Below are 27,454 nucleotides of genomic sequence, written 5' to 3'. Positions count from 1 at the left end.
TAATTGCGCATGCCTGGAAGCTGATTACAACACTGAGTTTAAAACAGCAATGCAATTAAATGCTAATTACGAGCAGGTCAATTAACACTACATACACTGGGAGTGTTTGACAACTCCCTTTCAGTAGCCTACAGTCACCGTCCTGGACGTGAAATCATATTGGTAATTCATTTGTGGGTTAGGCTCCCCACATACAAAAGACAAAGCACAGGTCTCAGGGCTGCAGTGCCAGCTTACTGGTAGACACAAGTAAATACAGAATGGGTCTCCTGTTGAAAGGCGCTCTAGCTCTTGTTACAGTGACAGTGATTAGCGCTGCACCACTTGTAGACCAATTCAGGAGAGACTACAACCGTCTATTGGATGATGACCTTGAAGATAACTAGGTAAGTGTGACATTACACCTTTATTTACATATTTTGGTAAACCGAGTCTACCCTAAAACAAATTTTCACCAGACAGTTCACTGGGGCAGGTTTTTCCAAGGCATTTTTCATGTTTAAATATGCTCTACTGAAAAATAAATCTGAGGGAAATACAGCAAAATCTGTTGATATGCTTAAGAGTGAGACATCCCGTATAGAAAACTGTAGCAAGAGGGGAGGAGAAATAAAATATGCGTAAAAAATAAAATTACAATAGCAATATAAAATCAGACAAATCACATTAAGAAAACAGGGAAGCTATTTTGCATCAACTCTCTAATAGCAGAAACCCAGAAAATATTAAAATCAAGGACGTTTGGAGACTTTAACATTTTTTACGTTATTAGGGAAAGGGCATGAAAGATAGGAAGTCAAGGGAAGTCACATCAGGTCTCCTTTCATCACTATTTGTAATAAGGAAGAGTGAGAGGTGTCCAATCTATGATTAAGATATGTTAATTCCACCATGTCAAGTAGGAGACTTTGTCAAAATGTTTCCAAATGAAAGTGAAAACCTGGAAGGCTACCACTAAGAGAAGATCCACGAACCTGCCTTTGATCATGTCAACTGATCAAATGTTTGAACATCCACCAAGGAAAATACTCATTATGTGGAAAGGGGATGAGACAGAGACTAGTTAAGAAATTGTACGTCATACTTACTGCCAAAACGTTGAGAGCTTGGGACAAAGGAAGAACATATGAAGAAAGTCATCATTAGAGGCACCAGAAGACCAACAGTCATTATTAAGCAGTAGTTCTAATTTGAACAAAGTGGAATGGGTTAGAAACATCATATTGCAGAACAAAACATGGTCTAGGTCGTGCTGGGTGAACTAGAAGTATAATGTATCTTCTGCCACAACGTATTTTATAAAGCAATTGGAAAAGTAGATTGAAGGTCTTGATCCCAGGGAAGTTTAGTTTTGGCTCTGTTAGGATTTGTGAGTGAAAGCTGTTTATATATGTAAGCAGCGTTAACATCTGTAGAAAAGTCATGAGAAGGTGTAAGATCACCACACGATTGAATTGAGGTGGAAGAATCAAGTGGATATTATGATGAAGAATATCTAGGAAAGGAGAATGTTTGTGAGAAAGAGGAACATGAAAATGGCTATGTAACTTCTCAATGAAAATAAATTCATTACTAGAAATGATTTGGGAAATGGAAAAATACCAGAAGCTAGCCAGAAGGACTATTTGAGAACTTGCTAAGATATGGTGATATTAGGATTGTACCAGATAGGAGAGGAAAGCAAAAGTTGGGAGGGAGAATATATCTGGGAGATAACCTTTTTGGCAAATTAATTAGGGTGGTATAGTAAAGAGGAAGACATATGCCTGGGTTTTAATAGATAAGGACAAATTGTAGAAAATAAACAAAAGAAATAAGAGAAAGTTTGAAAGCTCACCAAAGGGAGGAGACGAAGAACTAGAGACACCTAGGGAGGACCAAATCTGCTTGAGGAAAATGGCTGAATTATAACGTGAGAGGTCAGGAAAGTTAACCCCGCAGTTTGTTTTTGGCTTCTTGAGTTTGGATAAAGAAATTTGAGTCAAACGTTTATTCCATTAGAACCTCGATAGTAAACTATCAATAGAATGAAAGAATATGTGAGAAAGTAGAAGAGGGAGCATTTGTAAATAAAAGTTAATAATGGGAAATAGCATCATTTTAATATTGGTAAGTCTCCCCCACCAAGACTGGTGAAGAGGGGAACATTTAGCAAAAAGGGCAGTAATTTTCTGTCTTAGAGCTTCAATATTGGCTTTGAGTGTTTCTTTGAGGGATGGGGAGTATAGGATACCTAAACATTTAATCCTGGATGAGTTCCATAGAAAGCCAGTATCTTTAAACATATCCTGAAGACAAAACGTATTTAAAGGCATATCTTCAGATTTGTCAATGTTAAGTCGACAACCAGATACAAAAGAGTAGCAAAGCCGAAGTAAAAAGAACTCAGGTATAGAAGTGGAAAGGTCAAAAACCTAAAATAATATGTAATCAGCGTAAATTTAATGTGTAATTGTATATGGATATAGCCAGTAAAAGTTTGGGAACAATGTAAGGATTCTAAGAATGGTTCCAATGCAAGGATGAAAAGCAATGGGGAGAGGGACCAGCCTTGTCCGATGCTTCTGCTAATATGGAGACTGGAGACCGTTACTGAAGACAGAGGTAGAGGGTAAAGAGTATAGTGATTTATTATACTGCAAAAATTGAGCCCCAAAAGCCATGCCACTTGAGAGCGCTAAAAAGAAAGACCCAGTTAACTCAGTTGAAGACTTTTTCTGCATCCAAGGTGACCGCATCAAAGGAATTTTACTTTTATTAGCTCCATGAATAATATTTAGGAAGGTGCAGGAGTTATCAGTGATATTAGGACCTTTGATGAAGCCAGACTGCTCAATTCCGATAAAAGAAGGGATTAAATCATGAGCCTAGAGAGCCAATATTTTGGAGAAAATGTTGCAATGCGTGTTAATAAGAGAAATTGGTCTACATTTCTTGCACTCTGCCAGGTTTTTATCTTTTTTTTAAGAATCAGAAAAATCATGGCTGCCCCACAATAGACAACCTTGGTGTCAATAAATAAAGGGGCAGATTTATGAAAAGTGGTGCTACACCTAGTGCAGCGCCACTTTTCTTGCGCCTCTTAGCGCCCCCCTAATGCCACCATGTCAGCGCTGTATTTAAAATCTGCCACACCATGGCGGTAGTTAGGGTGACTAGGTTAAAAAATGTTGACGCTAGTCCGGTGCTTTGCAGGACTAACGTAAAAAATGTTGCTGCTAATCCTGCAAAGCACCCAGAGGCGCATTGTAACCAATGAGATCCTCTTGTTAACGCCTCCACTTAGCGGCATTAAAAAATGCAGATAAAAATGGCACAAAGGGATCTCATAGATTTTTTTGTACCATTTTTACTGCCCACCCAGCACCAGATAGCCCCCCTTGCATACATTATGCCTTGCACAGGCATAATGTTATGCAAGTGTTTAGAAAGTGGCGCAATTCATGCATTGGGCCAATTTGTAAATACGGTGCAGGGAAAATGACACTTTAGCACAGCCTTAGCGTCAAAAACATGATGCTACGGCTGCGCTAAGGTGGCGCTAGGGTCTCTTAAATATGCCCCAAAATGTGTTGGAAGAAAGAGAATATATGAGGAGCCAAAAGAGATGAACATTTAGAGTACAATTTGACCGTAAAGCCATCCGGGCCCGGTTCTTTGTCCTTCTCTTTACTGGATATATAATTTATAATAATGTAAAATCTCGCTGTGGCTTTAAAAGAGACCCAAATATAAGGAAACTTGACAACTGGACTAATTTGTCTTCAAAAAAGTCAATAATGAATTCCTCAAATTCCATGACAAACTGTTGATCTTGTAATAGCCAGTTGCTGAAGTGCCACCTGTTGAGACGAGTGGAAGATTGTGTGGGTTGTAAATCAATAATTGCTGCGGCATTGTCGGAAACAAGTATGGGGCCTAGTGACAAGGTGTGAATAAGAGGCTGAGAAAGATTCTTATCTTGAAAAATATAATCTATTCTGTAGGATGAGTGGTGGGTAGGAGAACAAAAGAAGTATTCTAAGAGATCAGGGTAACAAAGACACCAGGCATCATCTAAACTTCTGTGAATGATAGTTCTGTAGAAGGCCTTTTGTGAGTTGTTAAGGATATATTTAATGGGAGATTTTCAATCTAAAAAGAGATCCATGAGTTGATTACACACACCCCCAAAAACTAAGTTGTCATGATGCGTTATTGACGTTAATTTGGGTGAGAGTGAATCCTAAAAATGAGCGTGAATCCTAAAAATGAGCGTCTTTCCTACCGGGCCCATAAACTTTGAAAAAAGAGTAAGGACAACCATTAATGTTAGAGGTAAGGAGTAGCCATCTACCATGAACATCAGATTTTCTTTTACAATACAAACATTTGAAGATTTATGAAACAAAATAACTACACCCTTTTTATGCTGAACAGCAGAAGAAAAATAAACAGAACCAACCTAACTTTTTTAACATATGAATATCCTTTTTGAGGAGATGAGTTTCTTGTAACATACCTATGTGACAAGACAATTTAGAAAGGTGAGTAGGAACTCTCTGTTTCCTAATGGGGCTTCTAAGGCCCTTGACGCTCCATGAAACAATTCAGAAACTGTACATAAGGAGTGCAGAAAAACATCATATACATAACTAAAGAGAAAACAAAATATCATAAGTGTATGCCATCCTAGACAAACAGATGGAACACATAAACATGAAATAGGAAAGGAAAGTGGAACAGAGTAAAGGAAAAAATGGAGAGGGGGGGTATGAGTCTGAAAAAGACCCAAAAGACTGACAACACTAGAAGGATGGCAAGCAATCAAAAAGACATCAGGAGAAAATAAAAGAAAGAAAAAAAGTAGTGAGTGAAATGCAACAAGATACCATGAAGGATGGACCAACTGAGGAGAAACTTGGTTCAGAAACAAGAAGGTAAAGAGAAACAGATATTGGAGAATAAGGAACCAGGAAGAAAATAGAAATGTGAATAAGGTACTGCCATGAAATATAAAACTAAACCATTGAGAAAACTAAAATCTTGCCACATTAGAAGGTTACACATGGGATGAACATCTGGTAGGAGAATGACTAGACATGTGGATAACAAACAATAGAAGAATGCTAATGGCAACAACAAAAAAGACCTAGGGATAAAAATAAATCACAGCTGATAAAAACACAAAAATAGTACAATAATATAAACAAACAATTTATAAATGAGAATGTACTTAGAAAGAATTCAAAACATAAATAGAACCTCAGGAAATGCTGGTGTACTATATTCTCTCTTGTGGAGATGAATAAATTCTTTACATTTTGCAGGAGAGTTGAAAGAGGTGGTCTTATCATTGTAGGTGACCTTGAAAATGCATGGATAAAGGAGGCCATATCTTTCATTCATAGCCTTCAATAAGAGTCACCTATATAAAAAGTCCTTGCATCGAGCTGCTGTGACCGAGGATACGTCTTGTGGGACGACAATCATATGACCAGATCAGCTGTTTTTGCAGCCTGGAGGCCCCCTAGATCCTGCATCACGTCAGTATATTGTAGGAAAAGTATAATTATGCCTCTGGATTTAGAGTTAGAGTTAGTAGCAGAGGATCTAGGTTCAAGGCGATGGGCTCTTCGAATATTGAGTGGCGAACCACTAGAGAACCCACTAACTTTGGTAGGGTCGTCTGTAGGAACGGAATCATGTCATCACCTTCTGCCCCCTCAGGAAAGACATAAACTCAAAGACTGTTACACCTGTTGCCAATTTCTAAGTATTCAGTTTGTCTTTTGCGTGAGGCAATTTCCTGGGCCATTTTGTTAACTTTTGAAGTGATGGCTTAACACTCTGAAATTTGTAATTCAATGTCCAAAACCCTTGACTCAGGAGTTGGCCATTTATCTTCAAAACGTTGAAGAGAAGAAGTAGTTTCCGTAATGAAGGGTTTTACCATTTTTAATTTATCCATTAAATCTTCTATAGTAATAGGGAGGGGAGCCTTCCTTGGAAAGGCTGAATCTTTTTGTAATCATTTACTGCCTCCACCATCATTTTCCTTGTGAGGAACAGAAGCTCCGAGAGAGAGAGACATTTTTTGAAAAAACGTTACCAACCTCTGCCATCTTCAAAGTATGAAACATTAAGGAGGAGCACAGTACCACAGCACTAAGGCAGGGTGAAGAAAGGGCCACCAATAGCTGCACTCACTCAGGAAAACAGTAAAAGGTGACACTTCAGAAGTGAAAAATATATTGAAACACATTCAGACCCATCATATATATTAAGGGGGCTTAAGGAAAGAAGAAAAATGATGTGCAGAAACCTCATGGATTGAAATATGACTCATTTAACTACTATTCTAAAATAAGGGCAGGCAGGGGCCAAAGAAGCAATTACAACATGCACGTCAAGACATAGGCGAGCGCTCACACTCCTGTCAGTATGATAAATGGTGGCAAAAGGGCCAACCACACTGTGCAATGATGAAGAAACTGTGGTTCTCTGGAAAGCTGGTGAGTAGTTAATTTTAAAGAACTCACACCCAGGAGCCCCTGCCATTCAGGTGTCCATTCTAGGTGTTCAAAAATGCCAGGTGGATCTTCAGTTTCATTAGGGAAGAATAAGCCAGGCCGGGGAGTGGGAGCTCATCTAGTCGGCGGTCATCTTGCGGGCGTCCCAGTCCCAGAAGCGTCTCTTTCCAAAGCATTCTCATAGCACCTTATGTTAATAGAAGAAATGTGGTAGGCAGGTGTCATGAGATTTTTATGCCTGTATCTTTTAGTAGAGTGTTTTGTGGGTGAATCATACCACTTTGCTGAGGTAAAGCCAGAGGGTTTTTCCTCCAATAAGTGCCCTTCAAAGGACCATGTGGGTATTGCTAATGTGGCACTTATGAAATGCCTAATTTCTGTTGGTGGTTACCGGTGGTTGGCATCAGTACTTGTTTTGATTGACTGGAACTTATTTTCAATCATTTGACTTTGCCCCACATGCAAAGAGAGAAAAGAAGAAACCAAGGAAAGAGGATGAAGAAGAAAGAAATGAGAACAAGTGACAATATGAGGAAACACTGGGGCAAAGAACTTAGAAGTGTGAAATAAAGAAATAGGAAGTGGTGGGTGGGGGGAAAAAGTGGCATGAGATGAAATAAAGACTAGGCAACCTAGCTATTCTGCAATGTGGTATTCAGTAGTGCTGGTGGCAGGCTCCTAAAAAAATGTTAGGTCCTTAGACGTATTGACTTTTTTTAGCAATTTAAACATTGCAGTGATGTGACAGCACTACAGAATACAAAAGAACACAGGCGAAGTGACGCATACCAGGGATAAATTCCATATCAACTGAAAATAGTGGCATCTCTTTCATGCCCAACTTCTTGTCTATTCTAAAAGAGAAGCGAGGTCACCAAACGCAGCAGAAGAACAGCATTTAAAAATGCTGGAAGCAGAAATGATAAAATACATGCCACAAAACACTGAAACATATGTAAATAATTGAAGAATAATGGCAGATAATGGGGTCACAGCAGCAACAAAGCCAAGTAGTTTGTTTATCCAGAAAATGTGGTATGAAGGAGAAATGCTGGTGAAATCAGCTCCTTTCTTTAGAAATATCACATTTTTCTGTGCCCATCTATGAAATTAGGAAATTACTATGGGTTGACACCCCAAAAACACCTTGGAGGACATTGGTCATTAAAAAATAGGTCTGTTTTTGCTGAAAGCAAATTTGCATTTCATTTAGTGGCAAGAAGAAATAAAAAACACCCACAAGAACTAAACAAAATGAAGCACTGGGGATTTCAACTCATGTGCTATCCAGCTCATGCATAATTTTGATGTTCTGGCAAAAATATCATACAGAGTCGAGCTGCGTGTTTTATTCATTGATGATTGGTGAATTTGACGTGATATGGTGTAACAAATGTACATAGAATCGCAGCATGGGAAACCAACTCCCTTCTGAGGTGTTATGGAGCTTCACCCCATGGCAAAATGTTGGAAAATCAGGATGAAATAGCACATTATACATTACAATTTTTCCATACATTTGCTGAAGAGCCTGATGTTCTAAAAGAACTGCTGCAATAGTTTTCTAGTTTGCCAGACAAACCTCTCCCTTGTGATGTTATGGCTCACCCTTCCTAAGAAACCTTTGGTGGTAACACAGTACAATTTTCAGTACATTTTCCCTAACATTTAGCTGGAACTCTAAAAGTATTACATGTAGTTTAACAAATCTGACTACGCAATGTCACATGGTCAATGAGTTTTAGCTCTACTCTACCAGATTGTGTAAGCTGTTCAGTTGCAAACGATCTATTAATGGTTTACTAAGATTTCATAGTGTGTTTAAAGCCCGCACATTGCTTACCATTAGTTTCCTTTATTGCCATCCTTATTTGCTTGCTTTTTATCCAATGGCTTCCATGAGGCATACTGTGTTTTCCCATCCTCTGGTTCAAAGCCTCATTATTTGTGTCCTTCCGCTGCTCACTTTGTCACTTCACAAGAGGTCATCTGTTTGTTAGCTGTCTCCCTCATGTGATTCTCCTCCTCTTGCACTGTTTTGCTCTCTCTTGTCTATCTGCTTTTCTCCCTTCTGCTGCTGTCTTCCATTGGTTTTTGCTTAAGCCCTTCACAAGTACATGTGTTTTCTATCTGTCTCCCTTGTGTGCTCCTCTGCCCCCTTCCACTCTGTTGTTTTCTCTCAGCCATAGGCTCTGCCCCTCTCTCTCAGCATTCTTTGTTTTCCTCTCTTGCTAGAGTCCTCCTGTGGTGATCTCTCCCACTTGTGCTTCTCTCTGTGGCCCTCTGAGTGCTGCTTTTCTCCATTCTTTTCCCAGCTGCTCCACTTTACCACCCCCCCCAACGCCTGCAGATCTTTTTAGGTCAGGCATAGCGGCGCGCACGTGTTAGTATCTATTTGGAGTTTTAATCGCACCCACCTCATGGCCATCACTTTCACTTGTTTGTGGGCTTGCCTTTCAAAAAGCCTTTGATGACATTAGTTAATCCTTACGTTTGTCCCGCCTTAGGGAGGTTTTGTTACCGCCTTGGGGACCGACCCCGTTACATGGATAATTGCACGTTTGCCAATATGTTTGACTGCAAGCGAACCTCTTTTTCATTTTGTGTCTCTCCTTTGGGCTCACGCTCATGGCGGCTGTGGTGCTTTGAATTGACTTGTTTATTTTTTGAAGGGCTGTGCGTCAGTGAGCACATTGATGGGAGATAGCACTGTCATCCTTGGAAATAAGTGAAACCTGGAATGGCAGAGAAATGTCGGTTCCAAGTGTTCTGCTTCTGTATACATATATTGCAATGCCTAAGGGTGTAGAACCAAGACCCAGATTTCAAAACATGACCCCGATCAATCTGGGCCGCAATTTACAATGTTTAAAACCTAACTTTACAATATGAACTTTTTTGTGAAAAGCAACAGTTTTTATTTAGACGTCCTCATTGACAAGTTCAGATGAGGAGAAGTCTGCAGCACAGGACAACACTGCTCAAGGATCCTTATAAAGTGCCCCAAAATCTCTTATTCATTTAGTCTTGATTAATTGAGTCAGCTCAGTGCATCTATTTGCACTCGTGTGCTAAGTAAATGACCAATGTACTCTCCACGTTCATTTAGAAGGTCCTTTTCAACCACCAACCATTGAATGTTCTCTGGTCTGTGGTTAGCTTCCATGAAATGTTTAACCAGTGATGCACCGGGCGTAGCCCACTGAATCCAGCTGCGATGATGTAGGGTTTTCATCTTCACTTTTGTTGTGTATTTCCCACAGAATTTTAGTTACATGCACAGAAGGTCGCATAAACTACATTTGCACTATTACAGTCTGTGTGATGTTTAACCAAATATTTCTTGTTACAATGTTCGCTGAAGAAGGCAGGTCTGGGAGGTCCTGGTCCAGAACAACAGAGCCTAAAAAACGGCCCTTAAACACTCCGTAATGATGACACCAATAGATGCAGTAGTGAGCTGGTGCTTTCACTGTTTGCCTGGAGTAGTAGGCCACCCCCATGCTTGGGGACTAACGGCAACGCCCCCATTCATGGAACGGTGCTGGGAGAGACCCGACCCTGTCTCGGGGAACCATCCAATAAAACCATTCCAGGGTTGGCCACTCAGCGCATGGCTGGACACGTCAAGGACACAAACCATACATGGGGGATACGCAATGGCTGGCGTTGGAAAAGGTACTTGAAAATGAGCGTGGCAGGGATATTGATCACTTACTTACCATACGTGCATGCCAATGGGTTAATGTGATTGACTGTATAAACAAACCATGGATGAATGTGACGAATTGAGAGAGTTAATACGAAACATTGAGCCTTGGTAAATCAAACTAAATATTACTCATGCTGATTTAAATATGTAATGCTTCTGGTACTTTTTTAATCGTTCACTTTTAGGAACTTGTTATATTCCGGTAGTATTTTACATGCTGCACTATTCCCTAACTTGTTCTTTTCTAATACTTTATTTCGACTTCATCCTGTAATTTACCACTTTTACGCGCTGTAACCAAGGACTATCACATTTCCACTTGTTAGTGGGACAGTCCTGATTACACGCACGCACCGGGACACTGCTGGACCATGAACATATAGAATTTCACCATCACCTTGAATGAGTTGTTTCCATGATTTGACATAAATGGTTATTTATAACCACCGTCCCAATTGTTGGCTGTATTCAAATGGAGACCGAATCAGTGTGTTGTGCCTTTCCACAGAGGCTTGTCCCACCCTCTGACACCATCACGTTAATGCTTAATGACATGCAATTATTTATGACAGCTGAACTCTTGTATACTACGTAGCTGTGGACACACTCAGGCCCTTATTTATACTTTTTGGTGCAAAACTGCTTTAGTGCAGTTTAGCACCGGCTTGCACAATTTCTGTGCACCAGCCGGGCACCATATTTATGGAATGGTGCAAGCCGGTGCAAAGGGTAGGCTAGAGTAAAAAAAAATGGCTTTAGTCAGGTGGGGCTGGTGGTATAGAAGAAAGGGATTTAGCACCAAAAAATTACTTTAAGCAGGTTAGAGTAAAAGAAAGTGACTCTAACCAGATTAGCGTCATTTTATGGTGCTAAACCTACCGTACCACATGACTCCTGTCTTAGAAAAAGCAGGAGCCATGGCCACCACTCCAATGGCCAGCACAGGGGACAAGGGTCCCCTGGGCATGGCCATTTCACCCTGTGCCATGGATGGGGGCCCATTACAGTGCCCCCTATGGCACTTTAAAAAATAAAATGCAATACTTACCTGTACTTATCTGTGTTTACCTGGGATGGGGTCCGCCATCCTCCGCAGTTCCTCTGGTGTGGGTGTGGGTGCCCCTGGGGCCTGGGAGGACACCTGCGGGCTTATTCCATGGTGTTCTACCATGGAAATAGGCCCACAGGTCACCTAACGCCTGCCATGACCCAGGAGTTAAAAAACGGGGCAAAGAAAGCTTTGCACCATTTTTTGACCCCTCATCCCTCCCATGCACCATTGTTGCACAGGAGTATAAATATGGCATTAAGGCCATAGAGTCATTTTTTGCACGGGACCGCCTACCTTGCATCTCATTAAAGCAAGGTAGGTTTCCAAATGACTTTAACTCTATAAATTTGGTGCTAGACGGGTCTAGCACCAAAGTATAAATATGGAGTTAGTTTTGCACTGAATTAGAGTAAAAAAAAAAATACGCTAATTCCGTGCAAACAGAGTATAAATATGCCCCTTACAGTCTTAGCTGAGCAACAGTGATCATCTCTTTGTCACTTGCCTATATAGATTGCACAAGTAGATGAAAAGATTGATTTTCACACGAACCTTTTAAGAGGTGTTTATATGAGCTGCTCTTACGAATTGCAGCTTGTTCGAAGAATGGTGAATTATACACTAGTAAATGTCAGTTGTTTGTATGAAATCCGAAAGAGCTTCGGCCGTTCTTACTTGTCACGTGACATAGGTTAAACTGCACTCTTTTAACTAGAATACTGTTGGCTACAGAACATTACTAATACTTTTACTTAAGAATGACAGTTTGTTTTTTCAGTACGGTGATTCATTTCTGATTGTTGGTAGTCTTTGAATGGACACTGATTGACCTTGATTGCCTTTTTTATGTGTTTTGTGAGGGAGTATTATCAAGCCTTCTGTTCACTTTAGTGTTTAATGATGTGCAGGCCCAGATTTATTAAGGACTTGTGTAGTCCCTGCGTGACAGAAGGCAACACAAGTCCTTAACTGGGATTTACAAGGACCGATTTGTGTGGACTTGTGTGACTTTGTAGTGAAATGTAATGAGGCACATCGGCTTGCACTGTGTCCATTCTGAGGGCACATAGAAAGAGGAAACTGCATCTAAAGATTGTTTTTGTGTAGAAAGTTATCATTTCCTGCACAAAAACTATCCAGTCTGCAATACAGGCACTTGCAGCATGGTGCAAGGGTGACTGCATTGGTGCTCCAGCGCTAGGAGGCACTAGACATGTGCTATAGCCTTGTAAATATGGCACTTTTCTGCTGTTTCCCTTTCACGTAACACAGCACAACATGCTGCCTTGCTGCAAATTGTTGTATGAAATCTTAATAAATCTGGGCCACAATTTCAAATGACGTGACTTTCTGATAAATGATGTAGCATTTGAGTGCATTTAAAGCTTTAGCTGAGCAAGATTCAAAATCACCATTGTCAATAGCTTATATAAATTATAAAAGGTGATTTTTTCTTACACTTGCAGAGTGTTGTGGAGGTCCTTCGACCTGGATAGTTACATAGTGGTTACTGGTGAAAAGTACTGGTTCTGGAAATTTAGTTTTTGACTCTTGCTTTTGTGCATGTTACAGGACATCATTTTTTTTCCGTCCTAACACAATAGGGGCTACTTCACAAGATCTTTCCCTTGAGGACGTAACACGCACATGTCCTCCCTCCTTAACAAGAAATTTAGGAATTAAGAGCTTAACATACTATACATTGACTGTGTGTGAGCAGTACCTATAGGCACACCACTCACTACACCTGTCTTGTATTACTTTGTAGGTCAAGCATGCAAGCGCTTTGACCTGTTGTAAGAATTTTGGGTTTTAACCACGCCCACTGCACACCCATCACTTTCACTCTTTGTGGGCTTAACTTTAAAAAATCCTTTGTTATCATTGGTAAATACTTTACGTTTGTCCCTCCTTGGGGCAGTTTTGTTACCGCCTTGCAGGCTGCCCCTGTAACATGGATATTTGCACAATTGCCGATACATTTGACTGCGCGTGAACTTCCTTTTCTTTTTGTGTCTCATTCATGCTCATGCTCATGGCGGCCATGGCACTTGGAATCAACTCACTTATGTCAACTGTTTTACTTTCATTTTCAATATAAGTGGCAAGAAAATTCCAGATAGGAATTTACAAGGCTATTAGCTCAGGAAAGTGTGGGACCCAATGCATTGCAAATGCTGGTTTTCCCAATTGGCACGTTCTCACAAAACAAATCTTTATTTTTGTATTTACAAATACAAGTAATGTCTGCCATCTTGGATTGGTTAATAAACAGTTAAAGCAAATGGTGCCCACATTATTCCGTTGGTGTTAGCATGTGTTTGGTTCATGAGTATCTCATTGGAATAATGTAACCAAAATTCAACCATATTTATTTTGTTTTGACAATGCTACACAGTGTCCTGAAGCTGTACGGCACTGCCGATAGCCATTGGAAAACCAAATAGGTCCAAAAGCCAGGTTCAAGGGGCTTTGACAAATGCTTATTTAAAATAGAGATTGCATCCTTCTTCACTTCACCTTTTTTACTATGCATCTCCAAGTTTCAGTTTAGATTCTCACACATGCATTATGATTGAGTAGCTTTCTGAAAAAGCAGAGTAGAAAAATCTTAATTAATAAAAAATCTCAGAATTACCAGGTTAATACATTTGAGCTAGACAAAACCTGCATGCTCATAAAGCAATGCTATTGCTAGAAAAACGAAAATTGATAATGAACTCACAATTACTTGGCAAAGTACAACTGAGCTAGACAAATTCTACAGGCTCATAAAACAATGCTACTGCTGTGTTAGAAAGAGCTTACAGATTCAAATAGTTTAAACTAATTATACCCGCTCGGCGACAGCAGTAGTGAAAACATCATGGCAAGCTTTATCAGCATGGACGATGAACTGCATCCATGCAATATAATACGGATACCAGTAATAGATATTTGATAACAAGTAGCCACAAATAGGGATAAGCTACTTATAATAAGCAGGACAAATATATTTCGGAAATGAAATCATTTAACATCGTCTTACGAATTTCTCAAAATGCAGACATATATCATGAAATACAGGATTTTCATGTTGCATACCACGGCCTAATTTCCCAAAACGGAAGATTGTACTTTTCATCAGATTAACCAGTATTTTTCCTATGAAAGACCAGTGCTTATGTTTTTTAATAAGTACAGCTTTGGTTCCCAAACAAAAGCCCATCATTTGTAACAGGCCTTGAAATAAATTGGTGTTCAACATGAGCATACTTTCTTTCTAATGCTCATTTGTCACCATCCTCAAACACAAGATATGCATATCACAAGACAGTAGTTTTCACCATCAATATGCCATGGGGAGCCAGAATTATGTCACAAATGCTTACAATAATTCAAGATTTGGCTGCTGTTATGCCAGGATTGGCAGCCAAGTTTGAGCCAACATTTATACTTTGAATACCCAAAAAGTCGACAAGAATGGGCACAATATTTCGAGGACGTGCCACTGTGATGACAGTGATAGCCAGAATTTCAGCAAGAATGGTCCCAGTATATCATAAATTGGCCACTACTGTATTGTGCATGGCATAGCTGGATCGTTGCCCCCCAATCTGTCAGGTAGGGGCAATTACTATGCCTAAACTAGGAAGGATGTTATCAATAATGCCAAAAACATATCAAGGAAGGCTCTATAATATGCCAGTGATAACCAGAACAACGCCAAGAATGGCTCTTGTATGCCAGGGATGGGCCACCATTATGCTTTGGATAGCCAGAACGTTGATAAGAATGCCCATAATATGCCATGTTTGGGCCACTAATATGCCATAGATAGCTATAATGGTGCCAAGCATACCCATTATATCTCAAGGATAACCAAAATTATGCCAGAAATGGGCATATCTTCTACCATTTTGCCTCTAACATGGTAAACCCCATCTCCACCAAGAAAAAAGTAAGGCTTGCCTGGCACACCACAAAAGTATCAAAATAGTTAATTCATAACCTCCGAGTTGTTACTCAATTTATGTTAAAATTGTGCAGTAAAATGTAGATTTTCCTAATCCCATGATGGAAAGTCTTAATTTTATTAAAGACACAGAGGCGAGTATTATGTGTTTCTTTTCTTACTTTAATAAACAGCAGCAGTCAAGAAACGTACTACGATTCCCAGAAGGCAAGAGAACAAGAGCCAATGGGAATAAAAACGTAGTCAGAACAGTATACACCAATCACAATGCATACAAGGATATTATGACATCAATTAACTACGAACAGCCCTCTTTTCTTGTGAGAGAAGTCAGTTAGAATTAAACAATGGAAAAATAGCAAATAAAACAAGAATTACCATGAGGAAAGATAACACATCAGAACAAAAGTTCAAATTCCCAGACAGCCAAGAAGGATCCTGGCAAGTAACTTCAGCAGGAAGGCCAGCTTTGAATGGTGCCATAGAAAATTGAAGCGAGGAAATCCATGACGAAGACGATGTCTTAAGTGGAAGGTTGAGTGATGGCCAATGGTGCTAAAAAAGGGGCGGGGAGAATGAACAAAGTTAAGAAAAGTGGAGGGATAATACTCGCCTCCGTGTCTTTAATAAAATTAAGACTTTCCGACATGGGTTTAGGAAAATCTACATTTTATGGTGAGACCGGAAGCTCCTATTATGCGAGTATAAAGCATATTAATTACATTCAAAGAGACATTATCAACAGGTTTACAATAAAAATCTTTAAATACATTGTCATTAGACCAATCGGCAGATTTAAGAATATCCTCTAAAAGGGAGCCTGCCCAGAAAGCTTTGGAAGCCATAGCCCCTCTGGAAGAGTGAGCTCCAAACATAGAAGTATCTATACCCACCAAAGACGTAAGCCATTTGACCCACCGAGCCAGAGTAGCGGCCGAAACAGGATTGTGGGGTTTCCTAAATGAAATTAGTAGTTGGGAACCGGAAGGAGTTCTTAAATCTGCAGTCCTTAGTTCATACACTTTTAAACATTGTCCAACACATAGTTTTGGATGATCAGGAAAGTATGGATAGAAGACTGATGATAAATTAGTTTTGGTTTGATGAACGACAGTAAACAAAACTCCAGATGGTGTAAATTGATGGTTGGAAATATTCAGTGCTTTAACATCTGAGAGACGATTGATAGAAACAAGGCACAATAACATTGTAAATTTTGCAGATAACATTTTTAGAGAAAGCATGATATTATCAGGCCATGACAATAGAAATTTCAAGACAATGTTAACATCCCATAGCTGACTATACTTAGGCATTGGAGGATTAGAAAACCTGAAGCCTCTGGAGCAGAAACCTCTGCTTCTCTGAGGATAGAATTGCGGCCTATACTCCTGGTAGGACGCGTTGTGGTATCCTTGGGAACCTTGGTTGTGGTATGAACAGCTGGCAAAGTGGTTCCTTCCTCTGCCAGCCCTTGCAAAAACACACTGGGAAAACATATTTGTCAGCGATTGCTGAGCCTTGTCCAATGATGTAAAAGTTGCCACATACTTGCTTAAGTCTTTAATAAAAGACTCCCCAAACAGTACACCATCAGTTTGTGAGTTAGGCTGGACAGTAGCCAAGTTGACCAACTTAGGATCAAGCTTCAAAAGTAAACCCTTTCGTCTCTCATGAGTGAGCGCAGAATTAGCATTTCCCAGAAGACAAAAGGTGCGCTGGACCCATAGGGTGAGTTCTTCTGGGTCGATGAAGGAGCCATCAATTCTGGCCTCCTCAGCAAGGTCAAAAATGTGAGTGAGAGGACCAAGAACGTCAAGCAATCTGTCTTGACAAGAAGACCATGCCTTATCCACTCCTTTGCTTGGATCCTTGACCAGTTTTGTAAAACATGTCAGCAGAGGTTGATCAATAGAGGGGGTAACAGAGATTTTACGGGAGAGAGAGGGGCGAGGACATTCCGACTTTAATTTAGCCCTGGTTTGTTTGTCCAAGGGACATTAATTTTGGCAGAAACATATTGAGCAACATGGTCAGCAGGGACCCACTCAGTAGAGTTGGGATGAAGGATGTGGGAAGGGTCAAACATCGGGAAACATTCAGGGTCTAGAAGGGGAATAGGATTTGAAACATCCAAGGAGGATAACCTGTGTTTCTTTAAGGGAGGGGGAGAAAAATAACTATTGTCTTTATTGTCAGAAATATTGGAATCAGAGTCCAAATCAGGAATATCGTCATCTGTGTCAGGGATGGACGAAATAATGAAAGGGGAAATAATATTTTTTGATTTAGTTTTGTGTTTTAAACTTGGTTTCCCGTTGTCCAAATTTTTATACTCCTTGGTGGGAGCCTTGTGAGGAACCGTGTCCTCTGCCACATGTGAGGAAACCTCACTTTTCTTTTGCGCTAATTTTCTTAATTTTGGGGGATTTTTATTGGGAGGAAGGCGCTGACTACATTCACCCGCAGCCTGGACCAACATAGACCTGCAAATCATGTCATAAAACGATGATTCCAGGTTTTTGGAAAACTTTTGAATGGAAGAGGATACTGCCTGCTGAACAGAGGATTTAATAAAGGCAGTGAGCTCCTGCCTGATATCCTCAGCGGTATCATGTTGCAAAGGAGAATTATCTGTCTGCATAACAAAGGATAAAAAACCTGGTTAGGAAGGGGTTAAAATAATGACAGGGCCAGAACAGCCAAAGCCCCGCCTATGGGCGTAGCCTGAGGAAATAGGAAGCTGTGTGTGGCAGACGGCAGTGAAGCGGAAAGGAGAGAGGAAGAAAAAAGAATACTATGCAGTAGAAATGAAAGTCCTCAGTCGGGAAGCGAGCGGAAGCGGAGGTAGGCAGAAATAATAATATGGCGGGTATTGTGCCATTGGGAAGCGAGCGCGCATAAGCGCTGAAGGAAAAACGAACCCAGCGTTTCCTTAGACGCGGCAAGAGTAACTGCTGTGTGAGGAAACGTTGAGCAGCTTGAAAGGAAGCGCGTGAGGCCCCGCGCCCGGAGTAAACATGCAGCAACTTGCCGACTAGGGCAAAAGAGCTGTGAACGGCGCGTTAAGGAAAAATACAATAAATTGTGAGAATATTAGAGCACATAACCATAAATAAAGAATAAATAACGATATGAAGTGAATATATAAACATATAGGGTACTTAACTTGACTGCGAGCAGCAAGAAAAGAGGGCTGTTCGCAGTCAAGTGATCTCATAATACCCTTGTATGCATTGTGATTGGTGTATACTGTTCTGACTACGTTTTTATTCCCATTGGCTCTTGTTCTCTTGCCTTCTGGAAATCGTAGTACATTTCTTGACTGCTGCTGTTTATTAAAGTAAGAAAAGAAACGCATAATAGGAGCCTCCGGTCTTGACATAAAATTCAGTCTTTGGCCATGTTTTTTAAAAATGTTTTGGGGGATACCCACCCATCCTTAACATCCACGAAGGAGGTCAAACTCCATAGCTTCAATAACTTGCTTGCTGGTTTTAGAGGTAGCTATTCACGTTACGCCCATCACTTTCAAAGTTCACATCCGGTCTCTGAATCCCCTGTATATGGTAGAACCACGGGGCCAACACTGTGCCTTGCAAGTGTGATGCCAATTTCAAATGAGAGTTGTTAGTTTCAATGGGAATATCAGCAGGACACTTTATTGGTAGTCTTTATGTATTGATGAAACATGGGTTTCTACAAATATCTAACAATCCCCCAGACCGCCTGATGTTTAAATATGTGTTTTCCAGTTTTTTTAGTGTATTCTATTTATCGCCTAGAACAACACACTGCTTCCCTGTTTCTGTCAGCTGTTCTTGCTGTTTGCTTAACACGTGATCTTTCTATTCCCAGCCGCTGCTAGCGCTTTCCAGAAGATCAGATAATGGTCAAGCTGTGGTCTATAAAAGAAGAAGAACAACGATACACTCCAATGGACATGCATTATTTTGCATCTGTTGCATTCTGCCCATATGTTAATAATATAAAAGGTCTTCCCATGCATATCACCAATAAAACAGTTTCACTTCTCATTAACTGTGTACACGTTTATTTTATTAGCAAGAAGTACTGTTCTAAACCTCTAAATAAACTCTGATGTGTGGTCTGATAATGCTGTATTTTTAAATAACTCTTGTTTAGACAGTCTTATGCCTAATTCCTGTCAAAAATGTATATCACATCCCTGTAGTAATTCTTACATTTTGAATTGCAGTTTCATTTGAGCGACCAGGGCGCAGTATGTCTGGCATCTGAATATTCCCCTTTTCCCTATTTCTGGGCGGGAGGGGGCGGCCAGAAAGGGGGCAGGTGAGGTATTGTGCGGAATGAGGATACATGAACATACTGTTCCAAGTACTGCTCCCAGGGTTAAGGGAGGTGTTGAGGTGCGGAGTAAAACCTCTTTGTCAGGGATGTGCATCATTCGTGGCAATCAGTGTAAAAATTGCCAACGCTATGATGCTTTTTTCCTTGCCAGTGTGCCGAGTTCTAACTGTAATTTTACCAGTCTCGGTACTAGAAACTTATAATCATGGATGATTTTTTTGGTCATTTTACAACTGATTGTTTGAGACACCTTCCTAACCCAGAGCAATCTGGCATATTCCCCACTGGCCATTTAAAAAATGTACTATTTTCTGTCTTTGGGATAAAGGACTTTTGACGCACTTCCTTTGCTGATGGAGTTGTTTGATATCACCTTTCTGACCCATATCATTTTTGAGAACAGAGAGCCCGCAGACTACTCTCTTCAGCAATACGACACTCTTTTAAATTAAAAGGAGGTATGTAGTTGTACACTGAAGTACCATTGTCATGTCACAGTGATCAAATCGATAGGGAGGGGAAAACGTTACGCCCATCGGTAACATCCACCATTTCTGAGTCAGGCAACTCCATGAAATTGTCCAAAACACATTACATAGCGATCAAGAGTGCAACAATTTGGGACACGCATAAATAAACTACAGAGAACAGAAATGCACTGTAATGCTAACATTCTGTGTAATTGTGCAAAGTTTTTTCACTTTTGACCACGTTTTCTTTTTGGGTAATGGCGGCATATTTGCAATTAATCCACATGTTCACATGTACATCAACATTTGTAAGTGTAAACTTGGTTCTGTTCTGAAATCATATATATATATATCCAGTAAACATATTATATAAAACACGAAACATGGGTATTCTCAGTTGATCAGTTAATGGCTGGGCTGTGCAAGTATTTAAAAATATTTGGAAGTGGTATTTTCACCAGTTCATATAATAAACTTCATTCTTCTATTGATAAATAAAAAATAATGCTAATTTTGAAACAACTGACAAAGTTAAATATATCATGTATTAAATTAATTATTACAACAACGTTTATTTTCTGCAATCATTAAATTTTTTATGGTTTAAAAACGTTATATTTAAACAAAAAATGATAAGTAAACACATTTATTTGCATAAACAAATTATCGTAATACATAACACATTATGATGAGAATGGGTTTTAAAAATTAATTAAAAAAAACTGCAACATTATAAAATTCTCAAACAGCAACATGAACTAACAACAAATGTACATTTTTTTTTTTTTTTCTATAATGACATTTATTTAAAACTTCATTTAAAAAAAAAAAAAAACATTTGGGAAATGGCACTATATTAGCAAAAAGTTTATTTTGAAATTAATCTTATTAAAATATTAGTTTCTTCAAATTATTGCAATGTTTTTGTGTCTAAAATTAAATTAGATGGGAGGCAGAGCTTGGCAGCCACCATAGATTGCTGACATCTGATGAGGCTCCTGTATGCCTTGGTGTTCCATGGCCTATCAAAAGGTCCCTGTCAGTCCCTGTAGTGGAGATCGGAAGGAGCCCGTAGCCAGAAGTATATTTTTAGGTGTCGCTTGCACAACATGTGTGCTGTGCTTGTGCAAGCTATTGTGTTTAATCTAAGGGGCTTACATGGTGCTCATACTTTTCATTTGTTTGTGTGCTTGTCACTTACTTTTCCTCTGTTTCTTTTGGGTGTACCATACTAAGGTGGTCATTACAACCCTGGCGGTTGGTGTTAAATCGGCGGTAAGACCGCCGGTAAACAATTTGCAATTACGACTGTGGCGGAAACCGCCAACAAAGACAGCCACTTTAACACACAGACCGCCACAGCGGTACAAACAAACAGCGCGGCGGTCACCACCAACAGACAGGCGGGAGACAATGTACCGCCCACACTATTATGACAAGCCAATCCGCCACCTTTTCCGGGGCGGATTCACTGCAGATAAAAACACGGCAGAAACAGGAATCCCGAAGGGAAAACGCTCACCTCTACACACCCCACGAGGACGCCATGGATCCGGAACTCCAAATTCTCTCTGCAATAGTCTTCCTGCTCCTCTACCAGGAGCACAAATGCCGGCAGCGAAGACCACGGTGAGTACAGCACCTACGACACAGGGGAGGGAAAAACAGGGACATACACACGCAACACCCCCACCCTCACCCACTACAACACACACACTAATGCAAATCAATACATCACAGTTACACCCCCCAAGCTCCCCGGAAGAATGCAAAGACAATAGAAAATGAGTGTAACCATTGTAATATATTAAAAGCAAGTAGGCAGAAATATATATGTACACCATGTACAAAATATATACCAAGCATAGTAGTCCAGGTAGTGCTCTAAGAAAGTCAGTGGAACACTGGGACCACACGGTATGGGCGAGGCCCACACAAGATCCCCGACCACGATGGAGAGAACACTGCAGGGGCATCAGAGAGCAACTAAACAGGCACCTCAGGGGGAGGGAAAGGGGGGGGCACCTCAGCTGGTTGAGTGCACGACGCCAAATCCACGAGGGGGCCACATGCCCACTGTTCAAGTCCTGGGGAGTGCAAAGCCACAGTCTCTCAAGTCTCTACAGTGGGTGGTTTGCCCACTGCTAAATCCTGGGGAGTGCAAAGCCACAGTCTCTCAAGTCTCTACAGTGGTTGGGTTGCCCACTGTTCAGTCCTGCGGAGTGCAAAGCCACAGTCTCTCAAGTCTCTACAGTGGGTGGGTTGCCCACTGCCATATCCTGGGGAGTGCAAAGCCACAGTCTCTCAAGTGGATAACAGTCTCCACTGGTTCTGGAGGGGGCATGGTGCCCAGAGTGCTTCATTCTGCTAGGGACTGAGGTAGTGGATTCCAGTCTCCACTGGTTCTGGAGGGGGGATGGTGCCCAGAGTGCTTCATCCTGCTAAGGAATGAGGTAGTGGATGACAGTCTCCACTGGTTCTGGTGGGGGCATGGTGCCCAGAAAGCTTCATCCTGCTAAGGACTGAGGTAGTGGATGTGAATCTCCACTGGTTCTGGAAGGGGCATGGTGCCCAGAGTGCTTCATTCTGCTAAGGACTGAGGTAGTGGATGTGAATCTCCACTGGTTCTGGAGGGGGCATGGTGCCCAGAGTGCTTCGTCCTGCTAAGGACAGAGGTAGTGGATGACAGTCTCCACTGGTTCTGGAGGGGGCATGGTGCCCAGAGTGCTTCATCCTGCTAAGGACTGAGGTAGTGAATGTGAATCTCCCCTGGTTCTGGAGGGGTCATGGTGCCCAGAGTGCTTCAGCCTGCTAAGGACAGAGGTAGTGGATGACAGTCTCCACTGGTTCTGGAGGGGGCATGGTGCCCAGAGTGCATCATTCACCCCGTGACGGACTCAGTTGCGTCAGTGCCCTTGCCACTCATGGGCCAGCGGTGCTTGAGACAGCAGTGCCCTGTTCAGCGGTGCTTTAGACAGTGGTGCCCTGTTCAGTGGTGTTTGAGATGGCGGTGCCCTGTTCACCGGTGCTTGAGATTGCGGTGCCCTGTGCAGCGGTGCTTGAGATGGCGGTGCCCTGTTCAGCGGTGCGTGAGATGGTGGTGCCCTGTGCAGCGGTGCTTGAGATGGCTGTGCCCTGTTCAGCGGTGCTTGAGATGGCGGTGCCCTGTGCAGCGGTGCTTGAGATGGCGATGCCCTGTTCAGCGGTGCTTGAGGCGGCGGTCTCCACTGCAGGGACTCAGTTGCTGGTGGTCCTTCATGGCCCGGCGGGGCTTTTGCTGGCGGTCCTTCATGGCCCAGCGGGGCTTTTGCTGGCGGTCCTTCTTGGCCCAGCGGGGCTTGTGCTGGTGGGCCTGTCCTGGGCAGCTGGGCTTGTGCTGGCGGGCCTGTCCTGGGCAGCTGGGCTTGTGCTGGCGGTCCTGTCCTGGGAAGCTGGGCTTGTGCTGGCGGTCCTGTCCTGGGCAGCTGGGCTTGTGCTGGTGGGCCCCTCCTGGGCTGCTGGGCTTGTTCTGGCGGGCCTGTCCTGGCAGCTGGGCTTGTGCTGGCGGTCCTGTCCTGGGCAGCTGGGCTTGTGCTGGCGGTCCTGTCCTGGGCAGCTGGGCTTGGGCTTGAGGTGGCCTCCTGGTCAGCGGATATGACGGCTGTCTTCTCCGCCGTGCTGCTCTTTCCAGACTTGCCGGGTTTCTTGTGGCCCTTCCCCACCTTGAAAAGTGTCACAGCTGACTCCACACTCCCACCGGGACCCCTGGGAGCGGCTTTGGTGGCTTGAGTCTTCCCCCTCTTCCGCTGGGCACTGGCCAACTTCTGATGCTTCACAGGTGGGGGATTGTCTGTGCTGTGGCACACTGGTATCGAGTGATTGAACAGGTAGAAAATGGCAGTCACATTCGCGGCGGTGCGTACCATCTCTGCCGGCGTACATCGTCATTGGCTCCTGGGACCCATAGTGTCAAATGTTAACCAATGCAGCATTGCGCCGCGGTCTTCGACTTCCTACCGCAACGGTGTACAAAGCCAGCGCAGTTACCTCACATCCCATTATCCCACTTTACAGGTCAGGCAGCCGCCATTTCAGGGGCCCACATGGCTTCATTTTCAACTGCGTACCTAGGCCGATACTCAACACACATACAGGCCACCTTTTGTGTATGAATGGTGTTCTGTATAAACTGTGGGTATGTATCTCTGAGTTTTTTTACTCTGTGCTCACTGTTGTCCTTCATAGGCACCGTCCGCTGGGACATGTGAGGAGATGGCAGCATCCTCCAGTGTACCGACTGTTGGTGGACCTGTCCACAATGGAGGAGCTACATGTGATTATCACATACAGGCTTGACCGTGCCACAATCCATGAACTGTGTACCCAGTTGGAGCCAGACCTGATTTCAGAAATCCGCCATCCCACAGGAATCCCCCCTCAAGTGCAGGTGCTGTCAGTGCTCCTTTTCCTTGCAAGTGGGTCTTTTCAAACAACAGTGGCCATAGCATCAGGGATGTCCCAGCCTATGTTTTCCAACGTATTGTCAAGAGTGTTGTCTGCCCTTCTGAAACACATGCGGAGCTACATCGTTTTTCCTCAGGTGGAGGATTTGCCTACAATGAAAGCTGATTTCTATGCCCTGGGACACATCCCCAACATCATAGGTGCCATTGATGGGACGCATGTGGTTTTGGTCCCCCCCCACAGGAGTGAACAGGTGTACAGAAACCGGAAGAGTTATCATTCTATGAATGTACAGATGGTATGTTTGGCAGACCAGTACATCTCCCAGGTGAATGCCATGTTCCCTGGCTCAGTGCATGACACCTACATCCTGCGGAATAGCAGCATCCCTTATGTGATGGGTCAATTCCAGAGGCACTGTGTGTGGCTATTAGGTGAGCACCTGGAAGCTAGTCAGTGGGAATGGTTGTCAGGGTCTGTGGATATCCCTACAGGTTAGTGGGTGTCTAAAAGTTGTCCCTCGCCATTTGCAGGCGACTCTGGTTACCCCAACCTGTCATGGCTACTGACCCCAGTGAGGAATCCCAGGACAAGGGCAGAGGAAATCTACAATGAGGCCCATGGGTGAACTAGGAGGGTGATCGAGCGGAACTTCGGCCTCCTGAAGGCCAGGTTCTGGTGACTCCATATGACAGGTGGATCCCTATTCTACTCACCAAAGAAGGTGTGCCAGATCATCGTGGCCTGCTGTGTGCTTCACAAATTGGCTTTGCAACGACAGGTGCCTTTTCTGCAGGAGGATGGTCCCGATGGTGGTGTTGTGGCAGCTGTGGAGCCTGTGGACAGTGAAGACGAGGAAGCAGAGGAAGAAGACATGAACAACAGGGACTCAGTGATCCAGCAATATTTCCAGTGAGACACAGGCAATAGTACAGACCTGCCTACTACATGTACTTTAACACTACTACCTCTCTACTGTCTGTCGTTTTCACATAGTGTATGGTCACTGAGTTGTCACTTTCCCTTACGATTTCGCAGATGTGGGTTCCACTGTGTGATATCTGCTTAGATTCCTCATGGACTAGAGCTGTGTGACATAGCTATGTTGACATTACAATTGAAAGAGCATTTTGTCACTGTAATTGCTAATACACTATTTTGAAATCACAGACAGACTCCAGATTGTTTTGTGCTTTAAGTGTATTTATTAAAGTGCTCAATATTGGAGGTGGTAGTGAAATGGTGAGGGGTGATGGCGGAGGAATGTCCATGGCAGAGTCCAGTCTATTAGTCTCACAGGTGCATTGCCCATATGGCCATAGGAAGTGGAGCAGGGGCAGTTTAAGTATGGACAGGGTGACAAAGTGGGACATTAGGATGACAATCAGGGTGGTCTCATTTCTTGGCAGGGGTCTTGGCATTGTGCTCTGTCTTGTTCCTGGATCTCAGGGACCGTTTGCAGGGTGGTTCTCCCTCTGCAGGGGGTGGGGTGCTGGTGTGGTGGTCCTGTGGCGGGGTGTCCTGTCCACTAGCGCCGGCGGAGGTGGTGGGCATTTCATCGTCCATGCTAGTGTCAGGGGTCCCTTGTAGTGCCACAGTGTCCCTCCTGGTGTTGACGAGTTCCTTCAGCACCCCTACGATGGTGCCCAGGCTGGAGCTGATGGTTCTGAGTTCCTCCCTGAAGCCCATATACTGTTCCTCCTGCAGGCGCTGGGTCTCCTGAAACTTGGCCAGTACCGTTGCCATTTTCTCCTGGGAGTGGTGTTAGGCTCCCATGATGGAGGAGAGGGCCTCATGGAGAGTGGGTTCCCTGGGCCTGTCCGCCCCCTGTCGCACAGCAGCCCTCCCAGTTCCCCTGTGTTCCTGGGCCTCTGTCCCCTGGACTGTGTACCCACTACCACTGCCCCCAGGTCCCTGTTGTTGTTGGGGTGGTTGGTTAGCCTGGGTTCCCTGTAGTGGTGGACCCACAGCTGATTGACGTGTCCTGGGGACGGAGCTATGGGCCCGCTGGGTGGGTGCTGTGCTGGTGATTCCAGAGTGGGGAAGGTCTGTGGTAAACTCTGACTGGGTGAGTGCAACTGACTGTCCAGAGGTCCCCGATGGACAGGGCTGGTCATCTAGATCCAGTTGGACAGAGGTGCTGTCATCACTGTGGGCCTCTTCTGTTGGTGGTGTGGACATGTGTGGATCCTCCTGTCCAGTGACGTTGGCTAGGGGTCCTGCAGGGGTGTAAAAAGATGGTTATTACATCTGTGTGTGTCATGGTGTGCAATAGGTGGGTGACTGTGTACCCCAGTGCTTGCATACCTGGTTGGGACGTTGTGTGATGATGGTTTAGGGGGTTGTATGGGTACGTGCAGTAGGCATGCTTTAGTGATGGGTGTCCATGCTTTGTTGTTGCATGCAGGGCTTGGTTTTGGGATGGGTGGGTTGTGATAGTGGGACATATGTGAGGAGTTGGAGTGCTGGGGGTGAGAGTGAGGGTGGGGGTATGTGCTGGCATGCAGGTAGGGTGGGGGATGTAATAGTTAAGATTTGTCTTACCAGAGTCCATTCCTCTACCCACTCCTGCAAGTCCCTCAGGATGCAGAATCACCAAGACCTGCTCCTCCCATGTTGTTAGTTGTGGGGGAGGAGGCGGAGTCTGCCACCAGTCCGCTGAACCGCCAGGTGGTGTCTTGAGACCACAGAATGCACCTTCCCCCGTAGGCCGGTCCACCTCTTCCTGATGTCCTCCCGATTTCTTGGGTGCTGTCCCACTGCATTGACCATGTCCACTATTCTTTGCCATAGCTCCATCTTCCTTGCAATTGAGGTGTGCTGCACCTGTGCTCCAAATAGCTGTGGCTCTACCCAGACGATTTCCTCCACCATGACCCTGAGCTCCTCCTCCGAGAACCTGGGGTGTCTTTGCCATGCCATGTGGTGGTGTAGATGATGTGTGAGGTGGAGTGTGTGGTGATAAGTGTGATGATATGT

The 27,454-nt window shown here is 43.1% G+C and overlaps 1 long non-coding RNA gene across 1 annotated transcript in view; it reads left to right on the top strand.

Annotated features, from left to right (window-relative positions):
* LOC138260788 (uncharacterized) overlaps positions 1-19,267 on the top strand; it is a 53,079-nt gene extending 33,812 nt beyond the window's left edge. The window contains exon 2 of the long non-coding RNA XR_011198989.1: positions 19,089-19,267. This is a non-coding gene — a long non-coding RNA (uncharacterized lncRNA). The remainder of the gene's footprint in view (positions 1-19,088) is intronic.
* The last annotated feature ends 8,187 nt before the right edge of the window (positions 19,268-27,454 follow it).

Source organism: Pleurodeles waltl, chromosome 10 (genome assembly GCF_031143425.1).
Source record: "Pleurodeles waltl isolate 20211129_DDA chromosome 10, aPleWal1.hap1.20221129, whole genome shotgun sequence".
Lineage (NCBI taxonomy): Eukaryota > Metazoa > Chordata > Amphibia > Caudata > Salamandridae > Pleurodeles > Pleurodeles waltl.
This window is presented reverse-complemented; position numbering and strand designations above follow the sequence as displayed.